At 38.4% G+C, this 15,214-nt stretch overlaps 1 long non-coding RNA gene across 1 annotated transcript in view; it reads right to left on the bottom strand.

Moving 5' to 3' along the window:
• Positions 1-14,999, bottom strand: part of LOC135230460 (uncharacterized) — a 283,687-nt gene extending 268,688 nt beyond the window's left edge. The window contains exon 1 of the long non-coding RNA XR_010321114.1: positions 14,975-14,999. This is a non-coding gene — a long non-coding RNA (uncharacterized LOC135230460). The remainder of the gene's footprint in view (positions 1-14,974) is intronic.
• Between the last annotated feature and the right edge of the window lie 215 nt (positions 15,000-15,214).

The following is a 15,214-nucleotide window of genomic DNA, read 5'->3' as shown; positions in this document are numbered from 1 at the left end:
CAGAGCTGTTAAGTTGCAGGCCTGAGATCTGAAAGAAAGGTACTCTGACTCTTGAACCTACATTTTTAATAGCTCCGTTATATTACATTTCATGTATAAATTGCTAGGTTTGAACATATTCCCCCTAGAAATCATGTTATAGTATATATGTTCCTACGAGTACCTACAAAAACACATAGCATTCATACCAAAGTACCGATACTTTTATATACAATCTGACCATAACGACTTAAGTTGTTTCTATGAAGCAATGGGTTCTAAAATTTTTCTTCTTGGCATATCAGGAGGAGATTTTCTATTTATGTAATTGGACAATGGAATCTCATTCCTCCCTTTTACCTGTGCCCTATTAAAACTGAATAGAGGTGATTATGTGGGACTTTGTAACATAATACCCACTGCCATCAAGCCAATTCCGACTCATAGCGACCCTATAGTACAGAGTAGAACTGCCCCATATGGTTTCCCAGCAGCACCTGGTGGATTCAAACTGCTGACCTTTTGGTTAGCAGCCATAGCTCTTAACCACTACGCCTCCAGGGTTTTCTTGTAACATAATAAAAAAATAGGAGAGTGAAATAAGAAATGCTGTTGTCATCACTGGGGAGACAGGGCTAAAAATTCTAGAAAGACTAGAATAACTATAATGGATACAGTAGAAGATGCAAACTTCCTCCTTCTTTGTTTTTTCAGAGGATACATTCCTATAATACATTACTCACCTATAGCTTCTAAGCCCTTTGAAGATATTACCTCTAATCCTCACAGCATCCTTGTAAGAGAGATACAGATGTTCTTATTTTGTAGGTTAGAGTCAGTTGAAACTAAAGTGGTCCACATGATCAGGGAAATGGCAGAACCAGGACCTGAAATCCTGATGTGCCCAGCTCCAAAGACATCACTCTAGTATGTCATCGGTGTTAGAAGGCCTCAGGGGACCTTTGTTTACTGATATGACAGGACTCAAAATGAGAAGAAACAGCTGTAAATATCCATTAGTAATTGGAATGTGTACCATATGATGTATGAAAAAAGGAAAATTTGAAGTTGTCAAAAATGAAATGGAATGCTTGAAGATCGATATCTTAGGCATTCATGAGTTGAAATGGACTGATACTGGCCATTTTGAATCAGATGATCATATGGTCTACTATGCCAGGAGTGACAAATGAAAGAGGAATGGTGTTACATTCATTGTCAAACAGAACATTTCAAGATGTATCCTGAAGCACAACACTGTCAGTGACAGGCTAGTATCCATACACCTACAATGAAGACCAGTCGATAGGACTACTATTCAAATTTACACATCAAATACTAAAGCCAAAGATGAAGAAATAGAAGATTGTTACCAATTTTTGCAGTCTAAAATTGATCAAACATGCAATCAAGATGCATTGATAATTACTGGTGATTGGAATGTGAAAGCTGGAAACAAATTTTTCATTCCTCGCGTATTAAAGCATATGATTGTCCAATTCAAAATGGGCAATACCGGTCCATTTTAGCTCACTAATGCCTAGAATATTGATGTTTATGTGTTCCATTTCATTTTTGATGATTTCCAATTTTCCTAGATTCATACTCTGTACATTCCACATTCCAATTACTAATGGATGTTTGCAGCTGTTTCTTCCCATTTTGAGTAGTGCCACATCACCAAATGAAGATCCCGAAAGCTTGACTCCATCCACATCATTAAGGTCAACTTTACTTGGAGAAGGCAGCTCTTCCCCAGTCGTGTTTTAGGTGCCTTGCAACGTGAGGGGCTCATCTTCTGGCCCTGTATCAAACAATGTTCTGTGACTATTCATAAGGTTTTCACTGGCTAATTTTTTCAGAAGTAGATTTCCAGGTCCTTCTTCTTAGTCTGTCTTAGTCAGGAAGTTTGGCTAAAACCTATCTACAATGGGTGGACTCTGCTGGTATTTGAAATACTAGTGGCATAACTTCTAGCATCACAGCAACATGCAAGCCATCACAGTACAACAAACTGACAGACACTTGTGAAGATCAAAAACTATATCCTTAGTATGGATTACACCTTAATATAAAGAAAGCAAAAATCCTCACAACTGAACCAATAAGCAACATGATAAATGGAGAAAATACTGACATTGTCAATGATTTCATTTTACTTGGATCCACAATCAATGCCCACAGAGGCAACAGTTAGGAAATCAAATGACATACTGCATTGGGCAAAAAACCTCTTTAAAGTGTTAAAAAGCAAAAATGTCACCTTGAGGCCTAAGGTGAGCTTGACCCAAGACATGGTATTTCCAATTGCCTCCTATGCATGGGAAAGTTGGATAATAAATAAAGAAAACTGAAGAAGAATTGATGCCCTTGAATTACGGTGTTGACGAAGAATACTGAATATACAATGGACCGCCAGAAGAATGAAAAAGTCTGCCTTGGAAGTAGTATAGCCAGAAAGCTCCTTAGAAGCAAGCGTGGCGAGACTTTGTCTCACATACTTTGGATATGTTATCAGGAGGGACCAGCTCATGGAGAGGGACATCATATTGGGTAAAGTAGAGGGTCAGCGAAAAAGAGGAAGACCCTCAACAAGATGGATTGACCCAGGGGCTGCAACAATGGGCTCAAATATAGCAATGATTGTGAGGATGGTGTACGACCGGGCAGTGTTTTGTTTTGTTGTACATAGAGTCATTATGAGTCAGAACTGACTCCAGGAGACCTAACAATGACAACCAGAAGCAGGGGGGAAGGGGGAAGGGAGAGTCACTGTTTATGAAGCATTTTGATCTGTTTATGGTGATAAAAATATGAAAATGGATATTGGGGTGATGGTTGCACACCGTAATTGATGTACTTTGTGTCACTGAAATGCAAATGTGAAAAATGTTGAAATGGCAAATGGTGCTTTGATATATATATATTTACAATAATAAATAAAATTAGCCAAAATTTTATTTCAACTCAATTGCAAACACCTTATATTGAGAAAACATTCATCCTGAGATGTTGACTTAATTGTCCAGAGGATTTGAGGCTAAATAGTCTGTCCTTTGATTTCACTCTTGAATCAATGGCCCTTGTATACTTCAGCCTCTGTGTAGTCTACTGCCTACTTCTCATCTATAAACTTCAGAAGAGTGGGTTGCTGGAAGGAAGGCTCACTGCTGGATTAAGGAGAATTGCAACCTGGCAGAGGATTGATGGTGGCTTCAAGAGAATGTGCTCTCTCATCCACTCACAAGTGTAATTTAAAGTGGATTTTTCAAGGCATGGATAGACACCATTATTCACATCAATTCCCACTGCCTTCTCCCTCTATAACTCTTTACCAATTCTGGACCACAGCTACTGTGCCCTGTTTAATCAAGAGCTTGTATTTCAGAAGTATTCTCTAGCATCCCCAAATGAATTTCTTATAACATAAATTGAATGAACTGGTTAAAATGATAAATATGTCTGCAGTGCAAAAATGGATTTGTTTCAAGCTGTATGATCGGGCTGAGGGTAAAAGGGACTTCCCAAACAAACTATGCTAACTCCAGATTTAAAATAATCTGTTTTGACCATGATCTTACCATCAGTTTTTCCCTCTCATGCATTTTTTTTTTTCTCCTTGGAAGTGTCTGGCTACCAATTCTATAATTTTGAGGTCATTCCCCTGCTTTTTGGAGCTAATGATATAAATAAATTCAAGGTCATGAATCTCTGTTGGACATAGATCTCATAAAATAGAATTCATTTCTTTTTATTGTATTTTTGGTGAAATTTTACCCAGCAAATTAGGTTCCCATTTAACAATTTCTATACATATTGTTCAGTGACATTGGTTACATTTTTCACAATGCGTCATATTATTTCCATTCTTATCTTTGCTTTAGGGTAAATATTGATCATTCGGCCTCATATACATGATTATTTAATGGAGCACAGTACTCACAGGTGATATTGTTTATTTTCTGGGGCAATCTATTTGATTGAAAAGTGAAATCTGGGAATGGGCTCAGTTCCAAGTTTAAAGGGTTTCTCAGGGTAATAGTCTCAAGTGATCCTCTAGTATCTACAGGTCCAATAAGTCTGGCCTTTTTTAGGAATTAGAGGTTTGTTCTACTTTTTTCTCCCATTCTATTCAGGATCATCTATTGTGTCCCTGGTCAGAATGGTTGATAGTGGCAGACAGGCACCATCTAGTCCTTCTAGTCTCAGGATCGGTGAGGCCATGGTTCATATGAGTTACTAGCTCTGTAAACTAGTTCCTTTTTGAATCATTGGTTTCCTTCTTTCTTTTTCCTCCAGGCATGTAGAGACCAATAGCTGTATCTTAGATGGCTGCTCACAAGCTTTTAAGACCCCAGGTGCTACTCACCAAACTATGATGTAAAACAATATCTTGTTGAACTATGTTATGTCAATTGACCGCATTCTCCCCCAAGGCTATAGTCCTAAGCTTTCAAACCCAGTAAACTAAAGCCATGAGGTGTTTGGTTATGTCTAGGAAGTATCTGCAACTGTGCTCCATATGTGCTTTATTGTGTGTGTGTGTGTGTGCATATACACATATATGAACATATATGCAACACACACAAACATGCACACCCATATACTCACCCGTGCCTTCCTATGCACACAAATGCATACATATCTACCTATGTGATCAGACACATATTTTTTGGTTGTTATTACTGTTGATGCAAAATTGTATGTTATAGCATCTGCCAAAATTGTCCCTTATCCTTGTGTACTTCTTGATGTTATAATTTACCTTGGTCAAGTTGTGCCAACATCGCCCATATTAGGGGTCACCTTTGCCATCACCAAAAATAACATGTGTCTACTATCTAGAAAATGATTCTCCCTTCCTTGCCCTTCCCTTCTCTGGTAACCATCAAAGAGCATTACTTTTTGTGAGTATACCTGTTCTGGTCTTTTTATAAAAGTAAGATCATGCAACATCTGTCCTTTTGTGTAGAATGCATTTAAGATTCATGATATTTTTCTAACACTTTTCTTCATATGACAATTGTGGTAGGCAGAAGAATGGTCCCAAAGATGTCCACGTCATAATCCCAAAAACCTATGAATAATTTTGTTACACAGAAATGAATATTAAGGCAGCAGATATACTTAAAGTTGCCAATCATGCGCCCTTGAGATAGGGAGATTATCCTGGATTTTACAGGTGGACCCAATGTCATCACAAGGGTCCTTATAAATGAAAAGAGGGAAGCAGGAGAGTGAGTGTCAGAGTAATGTGATATGAGAAAGACTTGATTGGTCAATCACAGCTTTGATGATGGAGGAAGAGGGCACAAGCCAAAGAAGGTGGCTAACCTTTAGAAGATGGGAAATGTAAAAAAATTAATTCTCCCATAGAGCCTCCAAAAAGCAGTGCAGTCCTCCTGACACCTTGATTTTACCCAATGAGACCCATTTCAGATTTCTGATCTTCAAAACAATATGATAAAGATGTGTTGTTTTAAGCCACTTAATTTGTGGCAATCTAGGAGAGCAGCAAAAAGGAACTACTATGGATACTGGTACCAGAAAATGGTGCGATGTTACAACAAATACCTACAAATATGGAAGTGGCTTCAGAAATAGGAAATTTGCAGAGGATAGAAGAAATCTGAGAAGCATTCTAGAAAAAGCTAGTCTTTTATAGAATGATAGTAAAAATATTGATGATAATGACTCTGCTAGTGAGGGTGCAGAAGGAAGTAAGGGGAACGGAAGAAAATATATATTATCTTAGAGAATACCTAAAGTATAATGAACAAAATGTTGGTAACGAAGCTATAATATTACAACTTGGCCTGCCAACTATGAGAGATAAACCTGTTTAATTATTTTTAAAAATGATTGAGAACCCAGTGGGAGTTTTGATGAAAACTTAGGAAGTAGAAGGTAAAAATGAGAAAACACTTCACAGGGCAAGCAACCACATGTGTAATCCCCAAAAAGCAAATATATTGCTTCACAGAACTCCAATTTCTCTTGAAGAGAAGGTCTCAAGGTCTCACCCTGTCTCAGAATTCAGATGGGCTTTTTTTTTTTTTAGGTGTGAGGGTTGGGTAGTTACTGGTGAAAGCAGAATTAATCTGTACAATTATGGATGAAATTATGTTGGGAGTGAGGACCTGGGAAAAAGAGACCAGCAAGGTGGGCACTGCACGGGCAAAGAGAGGAAATTTGAGAGATCTAGGGTAGAGCAGCTCAAGAGGCTTTGGTAGATAACAATTATTGAAAGGTTGAAAATTTACATCAACACAGAAACCTGCACGCAGATGTGTATAGCGGCTTTATTCATAATTTCCAAAAACTAGTACCAACCAAGATGTCCTTCAATAGGTGAATGGATAAACAAACTGTGTTATATCCATAGAATGGAATATTATTCGGCCATAAAAAGAAATAAGCTATCAACCCATGAAAAGACACAGAGAAACCTTAAATGCATATTGCTATGTGAAATAAGCTCACCTGAAAATGCTATGTACACTATGATTTCAACTTTATGGCATTCTGAATAAAGCAAAACTTTATAACGGTAAAAAGATCAGTGGTTGCCAGCAGTTTGAGGCAAGTAAAGAGGCATGTATAGATGACACACCAAATCTGTTGCCTGTGAGTTGATTCCAACTCAGAGCAACTCGACAGAACAGAGTAGAACTGCCCCATAGTTTCCTAGGCTGTAATCTTTATGGAAGCAGACTGCCACATCTTTCTCCCACAGAGCAGTTGGTGGGTTCGAACTGCCGACCTTTCAGTTAGCAGCCAAGTGGTTAACCACTGCGCCACCAGGGCTCCTCATTATACAACTATGATCTAGCAATTTCAGTCCAAGGTATACATCCAAGAGTAGCATTATATATCATAGCTCTAACCTGGAAAGCACCTAAATGCTTGTCAGGAACGGAATGGATAAATCATGTGTGGTATGTTCATGTAAATACAATACTACACAGCAATAAAAATGAGTGAACTATAGCTACACCCAACAACTTGGATGTTGAACACATACTCACAAACATATCATCAAGCTAAAGAATCCTGACACAAAAGAATATGTACTGGGTGATTGTTCATATAAACTATAGACAAAAGTATGCTATATCATTTAGGAATGTATATTTTGGTGGTAAAATTATAAAGAAAAGCAGGAATATAATTACCATAAAATTCAGAATGTTGGCAACCTTGGAGAAGAAGTGACAGGCAAGACATAGTATTTATCTTTGTTATGTGTGTGTTTGTTTCTGTATGTGGGTTATGTTTCACAACAATAATATTAGGGTAGCTGTTATATGCTGTCGAGTCAGTTCCACTCATCGTGACCCTATGTGATGGAGTAGAACTGCCCCCTATGGTTTCCTAGGCTGTAATCGCCAGGTTTTTTCTCCTGTGGAGCCACTGGTAGGTTAGAACCACCGATCTTTCTGTTAGCAACTGAGTGTTTTACCATTGTGCCACCAGGGGTCCTTGTAATAGAGCAGACCCCCCCAAAAAAAACCAAACCCATTGCCATTGAGTCCATTCCGACTCATAGTGATCCCACAGGAAAGCGAATGGAACTGCCCCAAAGGGTTGCCAAGGAGGGGCTGGTGAATTTGAACTGCCAACCTTTTCGGTTAGCAGCCAAGCTACGCATTTGAAATTTCTTTCTTTAAGTGTGAGGTTGTGCTTTTTTATGTCTTTAAAACCTTTCATTCAGTGAGCATTCCAAATTTGGCAACAGCAGCACAGAAGGCAAGTACTCTAAAACATGCCACTGTGCTCCACTATGTCTGTGATATTGGACTTGGCCATAGAACTTACAGACCCCTAACTAAATTAGGGAGGAGAAGAATATGCTTTTTAATGTGCATTTGTACTAAATCCTACTACAACTAATGATCATACATTGAAGTAAATGAATATTATATGATCATTATCCAGATAGCAGTTCCAGGTGCCCAAAGAATAAAGGCAAAAATCTAACCCTATGATGAGACTTTTAGACGTATTTCCTTGGTACAAGGGAATGCAATATTAGTATTCCATGTGTAAATAAGTTCAATTAACAACGAGTTATAATTGCACAGGGAGATGAAAATTAGTTTAAACAAGTCAATTAAATCATAAACATTTCAGAAATAAGAGGATGTGTTTGTAATCCAATTAGTGTGTTAATATACTAATAAATTTCCTGATTCGAATGGTATCTTAATTGTATAGTAGGGCACCAGAAGAAAAAAACAGTATATCTTAATTGTCATAAAGAGAGCTTTGGCTGCAGTATGACTACATAAGTTTGGAGGAAATTATCCATGTTAATGAGATCAAAATGCTTTTATCTAGAATAATAAATAAGGTTACTTGATGGTTCAGCTAATAAAAATGCATCCAAGGGACAGGGGAAGTGACTGAACACAGTGTTGTCTGCCAGACGCTAATTACACTAAGTTCCTGATGGGAGAGAATAGGACATTTTATACTATGACCAAAAAAAAAAAAAAACACACATTCATAGTTTAAACACTCAGATAATCATGGGAATAAAATATTCCAGGGATAATTCTTTATTGCTACCTCAATTACCACAAATTAAGCTGATATTAATATACTTTACTGCTGTTCAGCCTTAAGTGAAATCAGTTGCACTTCACTGATGACTCAAGTGAATGAGTGTCTCGTATTTCTGCGTAATTACCTATAATTTATGAGGCACAGAGAGACCTGTGAGCAGTCTAGTCAAGGTCATGTAAGAAGGTTGAGTTGCATTGTTTTTAATCACCATCTGTTGTCTGGGCTGCAGTTGCTACCTCTTCAATTGCCACAAAGGGAAGGAACCCCTCCCCAGCACAGAGGTCACAGGACCAAATCCTCAGGCCAATGGGCAGATTGATCATGAGCTTTTATACACAGTGTGCATTTTAATGAGTACAAGGCATTCCGATTAAAATGCTGAAATAGGTAAATAAAGTTTTTAGAGCTAATTGCAACATTTTAAATCAATTGGAATGACTGTAAAGTGTTTTGACGATCCACCCTGGCTGAATTCCAACTCATTTCTGCAAACTTGTCCTGCTCCTCAAGCTTTCTACACTAGTGCTGTAGACATCTTTAGCCTCCTCTCCAGACTTCTCCAACCTGGCCAAATCTCCAAGCTATTTCAAAACATCACCAGAAGCCATTATTACTCTTGAAATATTTCTTAATTTTTACCTTACTCTAATAAAATTCATTGTGAAAATTTTCTATTACTTCTATGCTTGTTTTTTTTTTTTTGTTTTTTTGTTTTTTTGTTTTTTTGCTTTGTTTTTAGTCTAGCACAAAAGCATCTGGGAAGTGACATGCAAGGAAAATCACTAAATCCAACGATTACCTGGGAGTAGTAGAATGTGAGGGGAAAAGACAATCTGACATTTCTTGGTAAGCCCTTCATGAAGAATTTTAATAAAACAGAGAGTTTAATAAGCCCAAACCAGGAAACTGAGAAAGAATGATCTCATATTAATTCACTAAAAAAAAAATATGTATGAAACATTTGCTCTGTGCCAGTCACTAAACACAAGATCCCTAATGGGGACAACTCCAAGTTTATTGCTTGGAAGACAAGCAAACAAAACAAGCAAACAAAAAGTATAAAATATAGTTGTCATGGATTGAATTGTGTCTCCCCAAAATATGTGTCAACTTGCTTAGGCCATGATTCCCAGTATTGTGTGGTTGTCCTCCATTTTGTGATTTTCTTACGTGTTATAAATCATAAAATCTGCTTGTGGTTAAAGAGGATTAGGGTGGGATCATAACACCTTACTAAGGTCATATCCCTGATCCAATGTAAAGTGAGGTTCCCTGGGGTGTTGCTTGCACCACCCTTCGTCTTACAAGAGAGAAAAGGAAGTGAGTAGAGATGGGGGACCTTATACCACGAAGAAAACAGCGTGGGAACAGAGCAAGTCCTTTGGACCCGGGGTTCCTGCGTGAAGAAGCTCATAATCCAGGGGAAGACTGATGACAAGGATCTTCCTCCAGAGCTGACAGAGAGAGAAAGCCTTCCCCTGGACCTGACGCCCTGAATTTGGACTTCTAGCCTACTAGACCATGAGAAAGTAAATTTTTCTTTGTTAAAGCTATCTACTTACGGTATTTCTGTAATAGCAGAACCAGATGACTAAGAAAAGAGTGATAAATGAGGAGGAAAATAAAGCAGGATAAGGAAGAAAGGGAAAGATGAAAAGCAATAAGAGAAAGGATAAAACTTTTTTTCGTGGTGGTCAAAGAAGGTCTATTTAATAAGAAATATTTGAGCACAAGTAAGAGAGAACGTGTCATGTGAGAGTTTAAGGCAGAAGGAAGAATATGTGAGGTGGAAACATGAGGTCGAGACGTGCCATGCATGTTTGAGAAAAAAGGGAAGACAGCAAAATAGCTAAGGCTCAGAAAGCGCAGGGGAAAGCTGTAGCACACGATGTCTGAGAGACTGCAAAGGGCCAGACATTAAAAGGTGCTGTAAGCTGCTGTAAAAAAAAAAAAAAAAAACTTTCTTTTGCTCTTAGTGTCGTGGGAGACCACTGAAAGATGATCTATGTTTTTACAGCATCATTTTGACTGCTGGATTGCAAATGGATGTTAGTGTGTCAGCATAGGAGAGAGAACTATCGCAATAATCCAAGTAAGAAATTATGGTTGTTGGATCAGGGAGACAGCAATAGAGGTAGTTACAAGTTACCAGAATTTTGTATATTGCTAAAGATAGAGCAGTTGGATTTTCTCACGTCCAGGAGGTAGCATAGGAGAAAAAGAGAAGAGCTATGGGCAAATCCAAGATTTTTGTATAAACATTTAGGATAGAGTTATTCTTTACTAAGATGGAGAAAACTGAAGAAGAAACAAGTTGGAATGGAGAGAAGAAAGGAGGGTTAAATTGTAGACATACCACTAAGTTTGAGAAGCAAATTTGTCATCCAAAAGAAACTGTTCAGAAAACAGCCAGACATTCAGATCCAGGCTGTAGATACAAATTTAGAAGTCATCGGTTTGTAGATGGTTTTAAAGCAAGAGTTTGGGTGAGATCACTCTGGAATAAGAGTACATAGAGAAGGCCAGAGATCCAAGTGCCAAGACATGGAGATAAGGAATCACTACAGAAGGAGATGAAGAAGTGCTTAGTTACACAAAATGAAAACATCATCCTAGAATCCAAGTAAAGGAAGTACTGAATATGAGGGCAAGAAAGATGAGGATTAAGATATGACAAGATGTGTGAATATAGGTCATTGGTGATTTTTGACAAGTATTTTCAGTGGAGTGGTGACCATTGATGGATTTGAGTAGAAGTGATTTATGTTCAAGAGAATATGAGAGCAAGCAAGCAGACATTTCTCTCCAGTTTTGCTGCAAAGAAGAGCAGAACAATAGAGCCGAGGATGGACAGAAGTGTGAAGTCGGGAATTTTTTTCAAAGTAAGAAATTACAGTATATTTGCATGCTGATAAGAACAAACCAGAAAAAAATGGGGAGAGGAGGAAAAACTGCTGTAGCACAAGTGCTGAGTTTGGCCTTAGAGAGAAGCATAGAGATTTAATTCCTAATAATGGAGATAAAGCATATTACCTACGTGTAGTTTCAAGGAGACTGGCAGATATCACAGTGGGACCATGCAGAAGTTTCTTTTAAGTGCTTCTACTTTCTCAGTGAAATAGGAAGCAAGCTTGTCATCTGAGAATAAAAAAGATAAAGTATATGTTGAACGTTTGATGAAAAGGAAATAGTCATCTAGGCAAGTAGAAACAATGGACTAGGAAAATGAGGTAGGACTTCCCAACACAAGGGCTCACTTGAAGAAAGCAGCCATGCATTTCAAGGCCACTCAGCATACTTTGTTTTTTCTCTAGTCATGTTTAGCTACACAGGTTGAGAAGTAGACTAAGTAGAGAGATGGATTCAACCAGTGCTGCTATAACAGAATATCACAAGTGGATGTGTTTAACAAAGAGAAGTTTATTTTCTCACAGTAAAGTAAGCTAAAAGTCCAAATTCAGGGCACCAGCTCCAGGGGAAGGCTTTCTCTTTCTGTCAGCCTTCTCATCAATCTTGCCCCAGACTAGGAGCTTCTCTGCACAGGAACCCTGGGTCCAAAGGACACACTCTGCTCCCAGCACTTCCTTCTTGGTGGTCTGAGGTCCCCCTGTCCCTCTGCTTCCTTCTTTCTTTTATATCTCAAGAGATTGCCTCAAGACACAATCCAGTCTTGTAGATTGAGTCCTGCCTCACTAAGACAACTGCCACCCATCCTCCCTCATTAATATTACAGAGGCAGCAGTTACAATGTATACACAAAAATCACACAATGCTGGGAATCATGGCCCAGACAAATTGATACACACATTTTTGGGGGGATATAATTCAATCCATGACACCAGGTAAATGCAACGAAGAAATAAAGGAACATAGGGGAAGTGATTATAATTATGTGCCTTTCAAGAATAACCAAAGAGCAGAAACATCAAAACTGAATGTATTAGTTTGTCAAACAAGGGAAAGACTGGTCACTGGAGTGGGAAGTAAGTTTCTGTGAATGTGAATTCTGAGGCTAGATATAGGGCAAGAAGGAGGAAGCTCTACCCAAATTGAACTTTTTTGATTGGTAGAGAAAGGTAATGAAACTCTTCCTTGGGGCTGATCATTGTCTCAGTATAACTGGTCATTTGGACAGGAATAAAACAGGCCCCTATCCTCAACAAGATGGGATAAAGTAATTTAGTGTCAAACTAGCTTAGAGTTAAGACTGATCAAGCCTTTATAATCAGGTGTAAGACTGGAGCAGGCTCAGGGTCAATCAGTGGTCAAACCCTGACATTTCAGGGCAAGTTTTGAGCAGATAGATTTCCTTAATTATACCCGAGAAGCCAAGCTAAGTGAGGCACAAAGGAAGAGAATGACAATGAAAATATGATATTGGTGTAAAGTCTATGAAGCAAAAGATTTGCTGGTATGGATATTAGAAGAAGTGAGCTAGAACATAAAAGTTTTAGTTGAAAGTCAAGAACCTTGTAATTAAAATTATAATTAAAACTATAATTAAAATTATAGAGGAAGTGAAATTTTAGAGAATCTGAAAGTTTAGAGTTCAACTAAGGGAGTAAATGGCTCTAATAGGTGGAGTACAAGAACCTTGGAAGAGAAGGAAAGACTCAAACAACTTGGAATCACGGTGGTGCAAGGATTACTAATAGAGTAAAATCAGTCAGTCAGTGACAATAGGAAAATTGTTAGAGAAAAGGGCAGTGATCTAGGAAACAAAATCTCCCGAGAAATGAGGACGTGACATATCTACAGAAGGCTACAACAAGAAAGGACTAAAACCAGTTGCTATCAAGTCAATTATGACTCATGGTGACTCCATATGTGTCAGAGTAGAACTACTCTGTAGGATTTCCAATGGCTGATTTTTCTGAAGTAGGTAACCAGGCCTTTCTTCCAAGATACCTCTGAGTGGACTCAGTCCTCCCACCATTTGTACCACCCAGGGACTACAAGAAGGGACAATAGAAACTATGACCTCAATCTATAAGTTTCAAGGCTGGAATCTTTTGAGAAGGAGAAAGAGACAACAGTCTCTGATAAGGATAAATAAAGAAGACACCAACCTTTAGGCTCAGCAGAAATAAGTCAAAGAGGTCTGATTAGGCGATGTACAAAGCAAATGGGGATGGGAGTCCAGGTCATGAGAGATGACCTGGGCAGTTTTAGGCTTCTTGCTGAGGCTAAAATACATAGAAATGAAAGACATAAATAGGATTATTGCTGGTCAAATTACAGAAGGAAGACTGTGAGTACGGGAAAGAGGGAGAAGCAGGGTTCCATTATGCTGCTTTTCGCTGTTGTCTTTTAGCTGTCTGCATTAGCCCTAGTAAAATGCTCTCAGGCTTTGTTAAGAGTTTCACATGGTCCTTGACTACTACACTTTAAGAAAACCCATGCCCTGGTGGCATAGTCGTTAAGTGCTATGGCTGCTAACCAAAAGGTTGGCAGTTCGAATCCACCAGCTGCTCCTTAGAAACCCTATGGGGGCAATTTTACTCTGTCCTATAGGGTCGCTATGATTCGTAATTGACTTAACAGCAACTGTATGCATAAGAAATCTTGTACTTCTGTGAAATCAGATATGACACATATCCCCAAAAATAGACTGGATCAAACACTACTTTTGTCCTGAGCTCTCAAATATACTAAACAAGTTCCACCCTCTCAAAAATCCTTACCTTGCACTGAGGCAAGCTGAAGAGTTCAGTTAAAATGTGAAACTGCAATGTCCTGTTTCCTTATTAGTATTCAGTCAATTCTCAACGAAATTTTCCATTTTATTTCTGCTTCTTAAACCTTGTTCCCAATTTATCACCTTCCTGTATTGTTTCATTCCTTCAACAAACAGTTATCAAGCACCTATTATGTGTTATGTGCTGCAGGGGATGCGAAGATGAATAGATGCTATTTTTGCCCTGGAGGAGCTCAGACCCTTGGGTAAGAGGCAAACATGCAAACAACTAACATAACATGTTGTGGAATGTGGCATAATAGAGAGATATACACAATACAGTGCTCTTTCCAGACTCCAGATTCACTTTAGAATTGATAATCAGGGTTTTTATTGCCTCTTTTTAGTCTGCTGGTGAGTTTCTCAGTCAATCTAGAAGAGGTGACTTTCTTCTTTCTTGTATTCAAAGTCATGCTTCATGAGAGCGGAATTGAGAGCCCCAACTTCCCCTCCAACACTACTTGTCAGTAACTGCCACTATCCCACTCCCTTCATGCAGGCTTGAGTTGTTATTGTTAGTTGCCGTTCAGTTGATTCCAACTCATGGTAACCCCATGTGTACAGAGTAGAACTCCTTCATAGGGTTTTCTAGGCTGTGACCTTTTAGAAGCAAATTGCCAGGCCTGTCTTCCAAGGCATCTCTGGGTGGGTTCAAACTGCCAAACTTTCAGCTAGTAGTAGACCACTTACCTGTCTGTGCCAATCAGGGATTCCTACAAGAAAAAAAAAAAAGAAGTTACATAAAAAAAAAAAAAAAGAATGGAAATTGAAAGCAGAGGACTTTAAGAACTCTATATGGCTCTCATTCACTTCTGTATCCATTCACTCATTTTTTTTAATATAAATACTGATTAAATAAAACCTATGTGTTAGCACAAGGTACTATTTAGTGCCCATCTTAGTATCTAGTGGGGCTATAACAGAAATACC

The sequence above is a fragment of the Loxodonta africana genome, chromosome 2 (genome assembly GCF_030014295.1).
Source record: "Loxodonta africana isolate mLoxAfr1 chromosome 2, mLoxAfr1.hap2, whole genome shotgun sequence".
Taxonomy (NCBI): domain Eukaryota; kingdom Metazoa; phylum Chordata; class Mammalia; order Proboscidea; family Elephantidae; genus Loxodonta; species Loxodonta africana.
This window is presented reverse-complemented; position numbering and strand designations above follow the sequence as displayed.